General features: G+C 44.9%; 1 long non-coding RNA gene across 1 annotated transcript; it reads right to left on the bottom strand.

Annotated features, from left to right (window-relative positions):
- Positions 1-211: 211 nt before the first annotated feature.
- On the bottom strand, positions 212-3,190 carry LOC139076812 (uncharacterized). Its single transcript, XR_011528795.1, has 2 exons — positions 3,025-3,190; positions 212-2,511 (listed from the first exon to the last, which is right to left on the bottom strand). It is a non-coding gene; the product is annotated as an uncharacterized lncRNA (long non-coding RNA).
- Positions 3,191-16,204: the final 13,014 nt, after the last annotated feature.

Here is a 16,204-nt window from a genome sequence, read left to right as displayed (position 1 = left end):
ATGGGTATGCAAAAGTTCGTTAACTGCCCAAACTGGAAACAACCCAAATGTCCATCAACAGGTGAGTGGAAAAACAAATTGTGGTCTATCCCTATACAAGAACACTACTCGGCAATAAAAAGGACCTAACTACCGGTGCATGCAACAACATGGACGAATCTCATGGATGAATCTCAAACTGAGCTCAAGAAGCCAGACAAAAAAGTCAATATTACATGATTCCATTTATATAAAACTCTAGGAACTACAAATTTAATACATAATGACAGACAGTATATGGATGTTTGACTACAACAAGTGTTCAGAGGAATGACTGGGAAGGGGTACAAGGGAACACTTCGGAAACACATAAAAGTTCTGTGTCTCAGGGTGGCCCCACGGCCGAGTGGTTAAGTTCACGTGCTCCGCTTAGGTGGCCCAGGGTTTCGCTGGTTCAGATCCTGGGTGCGGATATGGCATCGCTCATCAGACCATGCTGGGGTGGCGTCCCACATAGCACAACCAGAGGCACTCACAACTAGAACATACAACTATGTACTGGGGGGAAGAAAAATAAAGAATATTGGCAACAGCTGTTAGCTCAGGTGTCAATCTTTAAAAAAAAAAGGTTCTGTGTCTCAATAATGATGGTGACTGTAGTGTTGTTTACATTAGTCACAACTCACTAAATCGTGCATCAGAATGAATTTATCTATTGCATGTACATTCTACCTCTTTATTGAGAAACTGAAACTGCTCAGGCTGTCTTTTAGAAAGCAAGAAGTGTGTATGCACCAAGAAACAACTGAACTTCAAAAACATAGCTAATAGGACAGAAAAGAAGGACGATTTTCTTAAACTTCACTAGATGTTAGCCTCTAAACACAATGCTGTCCACTAGAACTTTCTGCCCTGTCCAATACAGTAGCCACTAGGCATATATGGCTTTTGGGCACTTTAAATGTGGCTGGTACAGTGAGGAGCTGAATTTTACATTTTATTTTATTTATTTATTTATTTATTTATTTTTGAGGAAGATCAGCCCTGAGCTAACTGCTGACAATCCTCCTCTTTTTGCTAAGGAAGACTGGCCCTGAGCTCACAAACGTGCCCATCTTCCTCTACTTTATATATGGGACGCCTACCACAGCATGGCTTGACAAGCAGCGCCATCTCCGGACCCGGGATCCGAACCGGCGAACCCCCGGCCGCCAAAGCGGAACGTGAGTACTTAACCGCTGCGCCATTGGGCCATCCCCTATTTAATTTTAATTAATTAAAGTTTAAATAGTCACATGAGGCTAGTGGCACGGTGTGGGACAGAATAGCAAGGATAGGGAATGTATCTCCTATGTCCTTATGTGCCTAATAACTAACCTTGGGCATGTTAGTACCTATTCAATAAAGGAAAAAGAAAATAAAGTAATATCCAATAACCCAATGTACGCTGTAGTTGTGCCAAGTAGTACGGCGGACTTGGTCCCTTCGGGTCCTTTTCTGTTAAAATGGGGCTTCTCCTCACTACCGACTTCACGCTGTCATTATGAAGTTAAAATGAGAAAATGCAAGTAAGAAGATCAACTTTAAACTGCAAAGCTCTGTACGAACAGAAGGTGCTGGATGCGTTAGCAAGGTGATGGCCGCATCTGGTGCCACCACACGATTTTAAACTGACGGATCAAGAGGGTCATGCTCGGGCCCTCCTGGAGCCACAGGAAGAGATTGTGCATATATACCTTGGTTCCATTTTAGCTTTCACATGCTAATATTGCAATCTCCGTGGAGTATAAACCACCTGAGCCTCATAAACATTTCGATTTACATACACACGTGTGACCTTTCCCATCCTGGGGCTACCTTACCAGTATTGATCGCTGATTTGCAAGGGAGCACGCTTTGTAACTGCATAGGAAATGAGGATTGCAGTGGCGGCGGCGGTGGCCTGCAAGGATGAAAGAGGTGGCGCTCACTACCGGCCAATGAAACAGAGCCCTACTGTGAGTTATTGTCCCCGGCGGATCCAGGAACAGAACCTGGAGTCCCCGTTTGCACTCTCCTCGGTTCAGCAGTTGCTCTACTGTCTCCAGTAACTGCTCGCTCCTCCCTCTGCGGCTGTCTTTTGTCTTTGAAAGCCGGAGACCGACAATGGATTATTATCTGTGCATGCAGGTGTTGTTGAAGAGACCAATTTGTGAACAATGGCCCTTCCCACGTTGTCCAAACAGAAAGATTGCTCCGCAGCTGTTATTTGCAGAACCTGTCACCGTTCGCGGCGCTGCCGCTGAGCCACCAGCTGGCCCGGAGCGCGCTTCTCCGGGCGCCGCCCACCGCTGACAGCGCCGCCCGCCCTCCTCGCGCCGCGGCCCCGCCCGGGACACAGCCCCCGCGGCAGCCGGGCCGGCTCTCGGCCTTCCCCGGGCGGGCGGGCCGGCGGGCCGAGTTTCCAAAGCTCGCTCCCCAGGATCCTCTCTTCCCATTCCGTATTCCTCGGGGCGTGAAAACAGAATCGATGGACAGAGTTGCTTGGCAAGCCTGATAGGACACAAGTTTAAAGAACAAATATCCATGCGGGCATTATTTTACAGATGTGACCCAGATGTCAGGTGCAGATCTCCCTGCTCTGTAAGATCTGGGAGAAGTTGTCTGGAACCTACCAATTCTACAGTCTAGGTCCAAAGACCTCCCCTAGACTCCTGCTAATTCCCCGGGGGTCTCAGGTCCTCCTGCCCTCTGAATCTGCACACCGTTCTTCTTTAGTTCCCCCGCAACGCCTAAAGCAAAATGCAGCCCTTCCACTGGTTCCCAAAATAAATCTGCTGGCATGAAGCAGTTCCTGAGAGATTTCACCGAGAACCAGGAGGGGGTGTGCACAAGAAGAAGGCACACATCTTGACAAACGCTTTCAGCCAGTCTCCCCGCCCACTTCCCATCGCTGCATCCCGTGTGCTTCAACCTGGAGAGCTCCAAGTTCCTCTCCCCCCTATAACACACAGCAACTTGCCAGTCTCCAGGCACTTCCCCCAAGCTTCACTACCCAGTTCCTACCAAGGGCCTTCCAAGTGCCAGGGCTCCTCTCCTTCAAGGAAAAAGCACTGTTTTCTTCCCGGTACAAAGACCTTCAGTTCCCGCTGGTGTCCTGCTGGCTCAGCATGTCTGCTGGGCTGCCAGTTTCTCAACAAACTCACTGGCCTCCAGCATTCTGTTTTCTCAAGTCAGGACAATTCACACAGGGTGGATGGTGAGCTACCCAACGGGCAGGATTTCATAAGAGCTTTCAGCCTGGAACTTCCCACAGCAATCTTAAACACATCAACTGCTGAATCTTGCAGGAGGCAGCAGCCAGGTTCGCTGGGCAATGTGTACTTAGAGGGACATATTTAAATAGGCTGAATTCAAACTGTCTAGCCTTTTCCAAGTCCCCAACAGGTGACTTCAGTCTTCCTCAAACCTGTCCATGCATTTGTGTGCCCATTTCAAGATTACAAGCATGCGCATATAGTATTTCTTAGGTTACAGTACTATGATACCTCACAGTAAAGAATATTTTAAGTCTGAGCTGAAAATATTTCCTAAATTTATTCAGACACCAGTTTCTAAGACCTCTGCCATCCTCAAGTATGGAGCCGTAAAATAAATTGAATAGTCCCAGACCTCTTCTTAACCCCATTTTATGCTAATGACAATGCACTCTAAAGTGACCAGTCATGTCCTTGATGGAGTAACCTTAGGCCTACTTACCTAATTTGTCATTAAATATATAAAATGTATGTTAAAAGCATAAAATACTACAATTCCTTCTCCTTTCATTTTTTTTACCCAAGAAAGGAGACAAAGACCAATCAAAAAAAATTTTTTTAATCCAGGTCTTTCATAACACCTCTTGGTTTGGGAATATTATTATTTTTTTTTTTTTTTAAAGATTGGCACCTGAGCTAACATTTGTTGCCAATCTTCTTCTTCTTCTTCTTCCTCTTCTTCTCCTCAAAGCCCCCCCGCCAGTACATAGTTGTATATTGCAGCTGTAGGCCCTTCTGGCTGCGCTATGTGGGATGCCGACTCAGCATGGTCTGATGAGCGGTGCCATGTCCGCACCCAGGATCCGAACCTGCGAAACCCTGGGCTGCCAAAGAGGAGCACCCAAACTTAACCACTGGCCACTGGGCCAGCCCCTGGAATATGATCAAGAGTCTGAAAGAAAAGGAAATGATTTGAAAGAAAGTTCATATCAGCTTCCCAGAGAGCACACTGAGAATTCATGAGATTTCCATTTCGCTGGACTCTTGAGCATTATGTCCACTGCCCCTGAATTCCATAACACCCGGGCAGTAATGTGGATTCACCGGAGAGGAGATGGGGCTTCCTGAACGCAAGGCAAAACGCAAGGGATTCAAGTCGGTCCCCTCGGCGCTGCAGGCATGCTTCAGACAAGCCCGCACCTGCCCTTGAGTCCTGGGCTGGGGAGCGGCCGCCCAGGCGCTGTCTGGGGGGGGGGGGGCGGTCAGACTGTCAGTGCATGGGGAGGAGGGCAGCTCTGTGCGTGTTAACAGCTCAGGGGAAGAAGGCAAACCACTTACTCCAGCACCGCGTTAGGCTGGGGATACAAACTGGACACCGTGCAAATATTTATCTTCAGGGACCTCCGAGAGACCTCTAGGGGAAGAAAAATAAATCTCTGCACTTGTTTACTCACAATGATTTCCAACAGGCCCATCTAAATACAGGCCCAGCGTTTCATTAGCCAGACTTCTCCAGTGGCCATCGAGCTGTGTAAATACATTATAAATAAAGGCACAGATCCTCTCTTCAGCATGGATGGAGGTGTAACGTCTGAATACAGGGTCTCCATCTCCCAGACTGAGCCCCTCTCTGAGGGCCCAGGAAGCAAGGAGTTTGCTGAAGAATGTTTTTTTTCATTTTCAATAGAGTCGTTTGTGGAGGGACTTCCATTTTGAGGGAGTATATGCTCATTTTTACAGTTTTGGTAAAACAGAAATTTGAAACAAGGAAAAAGACCTGTGTGAAGGATTTAAAATACTTCATGCTCACTCTTGATCTGCCCAAGGAAGGTGGAGGGATTAGTGAGCCCGAGAACATTCAGTGAACACAATAAAAATGACTTCCACAGGGTCTGTTTCCTCATCTGGCTAGAACAACAAAGCTAACATTGGACTGCGAGTTTGACAACGAGAAGGAAAAGAGCATGACCTCAGAGCGCCCTCCCACAGCAAGGGCCCCAGGTGATGCTGAGAAAGCACTCGCTTTTGGACAAGGCTCCAGCACGTACACACACACACACACACACAGACACTCCTTCCACACAATAACTTGGTGTAAAGAAAGCAGGGAAATCACTTTCCAGGCTAAAGATTCTCCCGTGTTATTAGTCACCCTTCCCTCCTCCTCCTGACTCTTACTGGCAGCTGGGCTGGGCAATGACTCAGGAAGGCAGGCAGTGGGGCGAAGCTAGCTCACCACCACGGCCTAAAAAAATACTGAGGCCCTTTCAAATATAATTAACTCAGAAACTTACTAGTCATCTGGGGAGAGAAGAAGGGGGCCAATGAGGGCTGTAGGTGTGTTTGGGGAGGAGATAGGAGAGGAGAGGCATTTGGACAATAGTTGAAGAGTGGTAGCCCCTATTTTCATGAAGACGGCTCGTGTAAACCAGGAAACAACATCCCGATAACGTCTGCACTCTTCTCCATGAGCCATTCTGCTGTGGGGAACTCTTCTGTGCTCAGCAAAGCCCCCACGTCACTGACGAAACCAAGTCCCGCTAGCAGGGCACATTCCCTGCCGCAGGAGAATGTCAGCAGTGCAGTAGAGCGTAACAGACTCCCTGGGAGATAGGGACAGTTGGAAGCAATAGCATGAGACTCAGACCTGAGCCAACAGTGAGGACACACTAAGGTCGGATGGAGGAAAAACAATGCCAAACACCAATGTCTCCAGGACTAAAATAATTCCCCCTGAACATGGTGGGTCCTTTCTCTGAGTATGAGATCTAATTTGGCCATCTTGAGAGACAACAGAGGTCCAAAGGAAACCCACCCTAGCAGCATCTGATTGCGTTTGGGGATGGTACTTGTGACTGCTCTCAGTCTGTCTTTGTGCTTAAGGCAAAATGTCTCTGCCCTCCATCTTCACCACTCAGAGAGCAGAGCAACAGCTCGTTCCCTGCTGACCCCGCGATGACCACATCACAGAAAGACCTCAAAGTGTGTGCCACCCTGACCCCGGCCTGTTTCTCCCTGTCACAGCTGGCTGCTCACGCCAGCCATGATGACGTGATTGCGCCAGAACAGCTCCCAAAGTGGAAAATTAGGGAGGATAACACCCTAAGACTCTCAACACTCAATCACATGCTCCCCAGCCCTAATGTTCCAGACTAGCACTCCCATTAGTATGATTTGCAACTGACTTGGTAACCAAATCCCACTGCTTCTGGCTCTTATTCAAGCCCAAATACAAAGGAATGAGTAAAAGCTGTTTTCTCCGCAGCAGTTTCTCGCCTCCTTGGCAGGTGGAAAGGGTGATGTATGGAGTAGCTGGCATCTCCTCCGCTTCCTTGGAAGGGAATTCAGCACACACCACCCCTGTCAGCCAACCCACCAGTCAGCTGACTCTCGGGGGGCAGCAGCAGGCCAAGCAGCAAGGCTGGCCCCAGCTGCTGGATCGAGGAGAATAAGCCCGATGAGCAGAGGGCTGCGGCGTTGGCTCTGCCCTCTCCTGGAGCCCCAATCCCCAGGCAGCCCCAGCCTCTGTGGCCCACAGTCTATGCTCCAGCCCTGAAAACAAGCCTCCCCCATCCTCATGTGTAATCAGTTACATTAAAATGTCACTGGAACTTTCTCTTAATGACCTTTCTAAAAGCCTATCAGTCCCATTAAAGCTGCTCTTTAATCTACCCATGTTCCCTCCATTGCAATAAATACGTCAGCACATTCCCATAGGCACATAGCTAGCTACATAAGATTAATAGAGATCTTTCTCCCAAATGCTGAGACTTCAGAACATCTTCTATTTGTTTTATTTGCATTGTTACAGAGTCAGTGCTCTGAGAACCCTGGTGGCCTCTCTGCAGGGAGAGGCTGCTCAGCTTGGTCTCTTGGGCTGGCAGTCTCCATCGTCTGGCCCAGTAGTGGATCCCGAGGTCTTTACACAGGGGCCTGGGCTGCGGCCTGACCAGGGGAATAGGGACGTGTCTGAAGCTGGCTCTGCAGAGCAAGCACACCGTGTTTCCTTAGATTTAAGGTCTATGGGGAGAAGTTTAGAGGAGGAACTCATGAAATCATGAGGAGCCCCAAAACCACCCCCTCCTTGGAGCTACAGCCGATCAGCCCAAGTGTAGCCATTGATTATTGTGCCAAAAAGCCCCAGAGTCCTTCTAGAAGGAGCCTCGGAGGCCAGCCAGCCAGCTTTCTGCTGTCAGAAAGGAGTCATGTTAAGACATCCCGTTTCTAAGACATAAGGCCAGATTTAAGTGAGAAGATGGTTTGACAAATGTGAGTGGCACAGGTGGATTGAACTACTCTGTGGATATGGCCATAATTTAGCACTTACCAAATAACACACACTGTCTCAAAGCCTTGACTATGCTGTCTCATTTAACTGTCACCACAACCCTGTGAGGTAAATATCACTATCAACCCCATTTTAGGGATGAGGAAACTGAGCCCCAGCCCCAATGACAGCTAGAAAGCAATAGTCCCAGGCTTGGAACACAGGTCTTTCTGACTGTGAAGTTTCCCTTGTCGCATACCCTGGCATCTCTCCCATTATGTTATCATCACACTGGACTTCTGATTTCACTCCGTATTATCAGCCCTCAAAACAGCAAGATATTTTGGTGCCATCCCTTAGTGGGAAGCATGAGAGTCATTTCCCAGATTAGGAATGTAGGGTAAACAGCTCACTGTACCAATAGATAACATTATGCCAGGCCATCAGACCATTGGTCAAAGCCGGTGGAGCTGGTCCTTTGAGAAGGAAAGGCTGGTTTGAGAAGGGGATATTTTCATTGCCTGATAAGGAAAGAACACAGAGGTACTTTTAGTCAGTTGATAGGCTCCCTTCTGGTTCCAAACAGCTTTCCGCTACTTAGCCAACTTCTTGGAAAAGGAACTCCTTGGTGTTACTTTGCCATCACAAGCCACTACAAAAAACCACCAGGAAATGAACCCTCCTCTCTTCCTGGCATTTGCTACCTCACTCCAGCTCAGGTCATCAGACCCCAGTTAAATTCAAATTTCAAATAAACAATAATTTTTTAGTGTATGTCGCAATACCTGTGAATACTTATTCTGAAAAATTATCTGTTTCTTGTCTGAAATTCATATTTAACCAGGGTCTTGTATTTGACCTGGCAATCCTACAGGGGCTCCCAATATAGCATGACTCTTTTCAAAAACAAGCCAGCTAATAAAGGTCAGAAGCTATCGCACAGATGGTGACTTGGGTGAAACCAAGCCATCTACACCCTGAATTAAGATCCGGGGAATTCTTACTGCACACACCCCTGGAGCCCTCCCATGGGGCTTGGTCAGAGTTATCTTCCCACCAGGAGGGGCCTGAGCTAAGCAATTCTAATCCCTAAATAGCCCAAGAACGGTAAATGACTCAATGTTACATTGATCTCTTTGATTGCAAACACCCAGTTCCTTTCTCCTTGGTTCCCGGTCCTGGGTGGTTGTCCATGTACCAGTCTCCTCTGCCAGAGACAGGGAAACCCCTTCCCTCTTCCGCTCGCAGCACATTTTTTAACAAACCGACTAAGATCTCCCCAGCTGGAACTCCTCCTTCGCAAAGATTTGCTTGGGGGAGCAGATGGGAAGAATGGCAGTTACATAGCCAAAAAAAATTACACTAGATGCCAGAGCAAGTTCACACTCGTAAACACCAGCTCTGTCCAAAGTTTTTGTTTTTCAAGTGCAAGCATGTTGCCGAAACCTAGATGCCATTTCAAAACAAGATTCTGAAAGGGCAGCAAGTAGTCTCACTGGCAGTTCTTCTCTGGAATTCTTTCCCTTCTTCCCTGCTCTACAGAGAAACCATTCAATGTTTCTACATCACCTTCTATGGAAAGGCTTTTCCATTCTCCCTGAGAAGTCTAGGGCCCAACCTACCAAGAGAGCAGCCTCTCTAAGTTCCTGAAACCAGAATTCTGTATGCCCTCTCCTACCTGACTCTTATATCAAAGTCATCTGTACCACATACCCGCAAAAGGTGACACCTGGCTTTGCAAGAACTTAGGACCAACAGCCTAAACCTGCCTTCCCCTGGACAAGCCCAAACCCCCCAAGCTATCCACATCTGTAAAAGGCAGTCCCCTCCAGTTTCCTAACAGCTCGGTTCAGCACATCTGAGCTCCAGGCCTGGGGGACATCAGGGTGACCAGTGACCTTGGCTAACCTTGGGGCAGTTAAGCTATTCCTGTCTGGGTCCAGGACCAGTGATTCTTGAGGCATGGAGCCTTGGGGCATGGAGACAAGAGGAGCATAATGAGAATATCCAGGAGGATGACTTATTCAAAAAAGCATAATTAAGAGTATGTCATTTTATGTTTGGAAAACTATGGTTTTTGTAATATAAACTACAGGAAGGAAAGCGCAAACATTTCTCAAAATTTACAAGAACCAATCTTTCACATTTGGTAGTAATAATAATAGCTAATATTGGACAGCTACCCAATACAGGGCATTGTGTTAAGCAGTTTACACGCATTATTTTGTCTACTCCTCAGCCATCCCAAGAGGTAGTACCATTATCATCCCCTTGACCAAGAAGGGAGACAGAGGCATGTCCCAATAAGAAGCAGGGCTGTGACTTGAATCCAAGCGCTCTGACCAGACTCAAACCCTCCATATCACTCCACACCATGTCCAAGGACAACGAGCACTGGGATGGCCAAGCTCTTGTTTAGCTGTGGCCTCCAACACCACCGGCTTTCTGTCCTGCTGCAGAGATCTCACCCACACTGGAGATTAGAGAAAACAACTATAAAATCAGTTATTCCGATGCCATTTCCAACAGTCTGGGAGACTGTGCATGTGGGCAGGGTGTCGATAGGACAACACTAATAAAATCATATGCTGACATGACTCTTTCTTGTTAAATCCTTGCCAAGGAAAGAAACCTTCAGGGAAGTCCAGGAAAAACCAAGTTTGACTGAAAAGCTTCAGCCACTGAAAGAAATCAGAATGTCCCAGCTTTAGAATAGTGCCGTGAACAAAGTAGATACTAAACCGATGTTGTTCTGTTAGATTGGGATAACTTTATAAAGAATGATTATTTCTCTCTCCCCATCCCCACCTTTTAGATGAACCTTCATTCACTAGACAGGCATTAATTGATTCTGCCATAATGAGTCATCCCCCCAGGCATGGTGGTAGACCCAAGATGAGGCAGGTGCCTTTCCTATAACTGAGAACGTTATAATTTATTGGGGAAAGTTACACACTTTTTAAAGACAGATGGGTATTAGTTTTCTATTGCTGTGTAACAAATTACCGCAAACTGATTCTTTCAGGGTTCTGTAGATGAGAAGTCTGGGTACAGAGTGGCTGGGTTCTCTGTTCAGATCTCACTGGGCTGAAAACAAGGGGTCAGCCCGAGCTGAGCTTCTCATCCAGGGCTCAGGGTCCTCTTCCAAGATCATTCAAGTTGCTGGCAGAATTTGTTTCCTTGCAGTTATAAGACTGAGATCCCAGAAAGGCAAGGGTTGTCAACCGAGAGCAGGTTACTTCTTCAGAAGGAGGAAGCTGGAACATGTTTGTAGGCCGAGAAGGATTCAGGGAGAAGGAAAGAACAGAGACATAGACTAAAGACACAAGACAAAGGGGACCATGCAAGGTCCCAGAAAAGGCATGAGGAGATGGGATATAAGACACAACTGAAAGGATTAACTATGGACACTTCTGCTTCTGCAACGCGAGCAGGAAAGAGAGGGTAGGTAAAACACAAGGATTTTGAGGTGGGTAGGAAGAGGGGAGTTAGGTCAGGTGGCCTCAGTCTCATAATTGGAAGACAAGTCCTCTGCCAGTGAGAGTTCAAGTAAAGCATATCTTACGCATTTAGAAAGTGCTCAATATTTCTTCTAAACATAGCTATCCCTGCCATTAGGGAAAAAGTTTTGGGAAATAATGTTAGAAATTAAAAGGAGCAAAAACATCCATAACTAAGGAGGGGAGCTAACATTTGCTGAGTTACTAGTACTAAAACCATGGCATTTCACCAGAAAGAAGTGAAAATGGAAGAGAAGTGTTTCTTAAGGGCACAGGAAAGAGATGTGCAAGGTGGCCAATGGTCCAAGGGTTCCTGAAAGAGAGGCCCAGGATACTGGCTGCTCTACTCTCCACATCTTTCTGGGAGGAAAAATGTGTCTTCACAGTTGAAGAGGCAAGGGTGGTCCTCCCCCTGCCAGAACTTGATGGATGGAAAGCAAATTCTGTTTACCCAACTTTAATTCTTGTTTGTCCGTAACCAGCCAGGTGTTTTAGGAAGAGAGAGAGGGTAGCTTTATACTTAACCAATATGCTAGCTCAATAAGTAGGGAGGTTATCTTCCATTCACATTTTGAAGGAAATGTTACAATTGTTAAAGAAAAACTAGCAATTTAGTCTCCTGTAAAAGGAACAATTTTGTAATGTACCAAGGCTATCTGAAGAAGCTATGGGGTCTGGGGGAAATTTTGCCTAAGGAAGTCCGTTTTTCCTAAGTGAGCAGCTATAGCGCAAGGAGGCTAAATGTTTTACTGACTTCTGGTCAACAATGATGTCCAGTCTCCATTTTTTTAAAGACAACATACAACCCTACCATCCCTAACACAGCCTGGGCCTCAAATCCTCAGTTCTATCTGACAAACTAGATTTTATTACAGCTTGGGAATGGAGCTTTGGTTCTTACATTTTTTTTTAATAAATCAAAGACACTTTGGTTTAACTCATTTAGGTCAGCTGTGTGCCGTTATTCAGTGGGAACTGATGGGCAAAGATGACGTGTGTGCAAACAAACGGGTAAAGTTTTGATGCACCAAGTTTATGAAAAAGAGTCATATACGTGCCATGGTGTTACACTGCCAATGTTATGAGTAACCAATAGCGTTTGATATACTGTGCGCACTTCAAATAAGCTTTGCTATAGCAGTCAAACCATGTAAAAAGAGTGATATGCAATTTGAAACAGGTGCCAAGATTTAGCAGAGTATCATGAGATCAAACAGCCACTTAGAAAGAGAGAGAGGTAGGAAGAAATAGATTGTTTTGATAGATTTCATTTCTGAAGTTATCTTAGCAGAATTCAGGCCAGCTTTTTACAAAACTCTACCTAAGGTATGTCACAATGAAGGACTGGCTCGCAGGCCTCTAGTATACCCTAGAGAAATGTTTTATGATTCAGGAATATTAAAGAAACGTAGGGGCAGGCCCTGTGGTGTAGTGGTTAAGTTCGGTGCATTCCACTTCATTGCCTGAGTTCGCAGGCCAGATCATGGGCGTAGACCTACACCATTTGTCAGCCACGCAGACCTACACCACTCGTCAGCCACACTGTGGCAGTGACCCACGTAGAAAGTAGAGGAAGATTGGCAGAGATGTTAGCTCAGGGCTAATCTTCCTCAGCAAAACAAAGAAAGAAAAAGAAACGTAATACTCAGCAAGAATACCATAGCTCTCCTATAAATTAGAAAATTGAGCATGTTCGAGACCATTAAGGATAGCCCAGAGCAAAATAAAAGAGTAAACCCTGGTACTATTGGACTTAGAGGTATCTTCCTCCTTCCAAACAAAAGAGAGACGAAAAAAGAAAAGAATAGTTTCATTTGTACTTTAGCCCTGGAGCAAATACTGATGTGGTTTGCTTCATCTCCGCCTCCCCATGTTGGGTTAGGTGGTTATAAAGAGCAGAGCTCACCTGGAGGGTGGCAGTGCCACAGCTCAGAGAGAGACTGAGTGGGGGGCTAGGAATGACAGTGCCCAGCAGAGCAGGGACAGGGGGACCAATCATCCTGTTTGCCCAAGACTGAGGGGTTTCCTGGAACTCGAGACTTTTGGTGCTAAAACCAGGAGAGTCCCGGGCAAACTGGGATGAAGGGTCACCCTAGCAGACATGGAGGAACTTGCAGGAGAGGCACCTGGGGGGAACTGAGCTGGTCAAGGCTTTACCACCCCAAGTGTCTGGAGAACCAGGACTGCTGTACCCGGCTTGGTCCCCTAGGCGTCTACGCCACAGTTTGGCTCCCTCAGGGGGTCTACTCAACTCTTCTTCTTACTTCCTTTGTAGTTACCACGGAAGAACACAACACACACAAACACACAGATCTTGAGACACATATACACGTGCACGTGCACGCACACACACACACATTGTATGTCTTTGCTATAAATATATTTACATGCCAGAAAATAAAAGAGTAAGTTATAAGGTATATACAAGTAAGAGAAAGAAAAAGAACAAAGCATTTCATCTCCTAGGTTCTGAATCAAATTGATCTTGATTAAAAATAATTTTTCTAATTACAAAAGTAATATCCTTATTATAGAAAAAAAGTATACAAGAAAGAAAAAGAAAAAAAGAGCATATTCCCATTCTGCTCAGAGACAACCACTCTCGACACCTAGGTGGACTTTCTGCTCTAGCCGTGGTCCTCGACCTTGGCAGCACATTAGAATAACCTCAGAAGCTTTTTAAAAATACTGAAGCCTAGGACACATCCCATGAGATTCTGATTTCATTGGTCCAGCATTGGTATTTTTTTAAAGGTTCCTCCAAGGATTCTAAGACTCAGGGAAAATTGGGAACTGCTGCCCTAGGTCCTTTTCAATGTGCGAATCCTCCCCCACACACAGATACATACACACAAACACACACACGTGTTTGTATCATACCTGGCATGCTATTTTATTTCCTGTTTTTTTCACTCAGTAATATATTGTAAATGGCTTCCCTTGTCAATAAATCAATTTTGCAATAAATCAATTGGGCTGTCCTTAATGGCCTCGAACATGCTCAATTTCCTAATCTATAGGAGAGCTATGGTATTCTTGCTGAGTAGTACTTTAAATAGTGGGATGGTATTCTAGTGGATGATTTAATCCATTTAACAAATTCCTATTGTTGAATATTTTTATTGTTTCCAGATTTTCCTCTCATATCTGGACTGGGAATAATAATTAAAATTCTGGACTCTGGAGTTGGACTGCTTTGGTCTGAGTCCCAGACACTACCCTCATTAGTTGTGAGTGACCTCAGACAAGTCACTTAACGTCTCTGAGCCTCAGGTTCCTCATCTGTTAAATGGTGTAACAGTGGTGCCTACATTTTAAATGAGATAATACATATAAAGCATTACTTATTATATTACTGTTAACCTTTGTCCACTTCCCAAATTATTTCCTTAGAATAAATACCCAGAAATTCAATTTTGAATCTAATAGCACACACCTTTCTGAGGCCTGTGATATAATTAGCAAACTACCCTGCCACATAAGTATAAATTGAGAGTATCGTGCAATTACCAAAGTGTCTACTCTAAGAGTAAAAGGTGACTTCACTCATTTTCTCACATCCTTACTCATGTTGCACGAGTGTAATAATGTCTCAGTTCATTATTGTAGCTTTTGGGGGGTTTTTTGGCAAGGAAAGCTTTTCCCTGAGCTAACATCTGTTGCCAATCTTCCTTTTCTGTTTTTTTTTTTTTCCTCCCCAAAGCCCCAGTGCACGGTGGTATATCTTAGTTGTAAGTCTTTCTAGTTCTTCTATGTGAGCTGCCACCACAGCATGGCAACCAACAGACGGGTGGTGTGGTTCGGCTACGGGGAAGCAAACCCAGGCTGCAGAAGAGGTGAGCGCTAAACTTTAACCACTAGGCCATCAGGGTTGGCTCCCCATTATTGTAGTTTTGATCCATGAACATGGCAGAATGATCTGTAAAATTTCAAAATTAAGCATTGCATTCCCCAAAATACTATATTTGAAAAAGATAATAAAATCTGTAATTTATTTATAATTTATCTCCTAACCGCCTAGCAAAAATGAGATAGTTCAGAAAAAAAACATGATACAAGACAGTTAAAATAAACATTTAGAAAAAAATCTTAATATTTGAAAAAGAGTGTTAGCTATACTGGAAGGATACGAGACTGTCATTAATTTCAGCTCTGAGCTTCCTAGCAACAAAAGTAGAAATAGAACCATATTTCCCATTCCGAAATAAAAGGGAAGCACATAAGTTTATCTAGAAATAAGTGTCTTCCTGTTATTAAATTCTAAAAAGAATTCCCATGCATTTCCTTATGTAAAAGCCACCAAGTAACTTAACAAGCAATATAGTTTGGCCCAAACTTGCTGAAGATGTAAACTTTTTCATGTGACCCTTTCTCATATAGACCCTTGAGAGAAGGCAAGGACGTAAGACCTGGCTGTACTTCAGTGAAGACAGATCTCTTGGTTCTAACATACACCACCTATGTTGTTTTTTGGTGATCCCAAGTTTGGTGTTTCCAAGTCTGACTTAAATTATGGTAGTCATTCATGCTGCTTACCAAATATTTATTATTTTCTCCATTTTCAAACAAATAGTAAGAATGCATTTCTCTGCCCCCTTAAATTAGGTGAAACCACGTGACATTCTGTGGCCAATGAAATGTGAGCATCAGTAATACGTCAAACTTCCAAGTGGAAGCTTTAATGCCAGGGCACATTTTGCCACAAGACTTAAACTGCTGTGGTCATTGAAAGTGCTCAAGAACAGTTTCTTAGACATGACACCTAAAGCACAAGCAACCAAAGAAAAAATAGATAAATTTGACTTCATAAAAATTAAAAACATCAAAGAATGCTATCAAGAAAGTGATAAGACAACCTACAGAAGGAGAGGAAGTGTTTGCAGGTCATATATCTGATAAAGGTTTAGTATCCAGAATACATAAAGAACTCTTACAGCCCAACGAAAACATAGAGGATTTGAATAGGCATTTTTCCAAATGGTATATATACAAATGGCCAATAAGCACATGAAAAGATGCTTAGCATCATTAGTCATCAGGGAAATGCACATAAAAACCACTTCATACCCACTAGGATGGCTATAATCAAAAAGATAGACTATAAGAAGTATTGAGGATGTGGAGAAATTGGAACCTTTGTGCACTGCTGGTAGGAACGTAAAATGGTGCAGCCACTATGGCAAACAGTTTGGCAGTTCCTCAAAAAGTTAAACATAGAGTTA

The sequence above is a fragment of the Equus przewalskii genome, chromosome 17 (assembly GCF_037783145.1).
Source record: "Equus przewalskii isolate Varuska chromosome 17, EquPr2, whole genome shotgun sequence".
Taxonomy (NCBI): Eukaryota; Metazoa; Chordata; class Mammalia; order Perissodactyla; family Equidae; genus Equus; species Equus przewalskii.
This window is presented reverse-complemented; position numbering and strand designations above follow the sequence as displayed.